The sequence below is a fragment of the Halyomorpha halys genome, unplaced genomic scaffold, assembly GCF_000696795.3.
Source record: "Halyomorpha halys isolate HHAL.00 unplaced genomic scaffold, Hhal_1.1 Scaffold10.1, whole genome shotgun sequence".
NCBI classification, from domain to species: Eukaryota; Metazoa; Arthropoda; class Insecta; order Hemiptera; family Pentatomidae; genus Halyomorpha; species Halyomorpha halys.
In genome coordinates, this window is record NW_027107501.1 from 1,244,496 (window position 1) to 1,244,800 (window position 305).

Here is a 305-nt window from a genome sequence, read left to right on the forward strand (position 1 = left end):
TTATTAGAATTGCACTTGAATCTCTAATGTTTTTAATTGTATTTATAGTATTATTTAGAATTCAAGTAATGTATAATTTTTTTTTACTTCTAAAATATTAAACTAATTCATTTGATATTAATCCTTTTTAAATCAAACATTCAACATATTAGTTATGATTTCGTAGTTTAATGATGCCTATTATAAAATAATAATATTTAAATTATTTGCCAGATAACTTTTACAAAAAAGAGTTTTTTTTTATTTTTTGAAATATAGTTGGAATTTTATCACAACCACAGTAAGTATAGAAAAATAAAAAAATT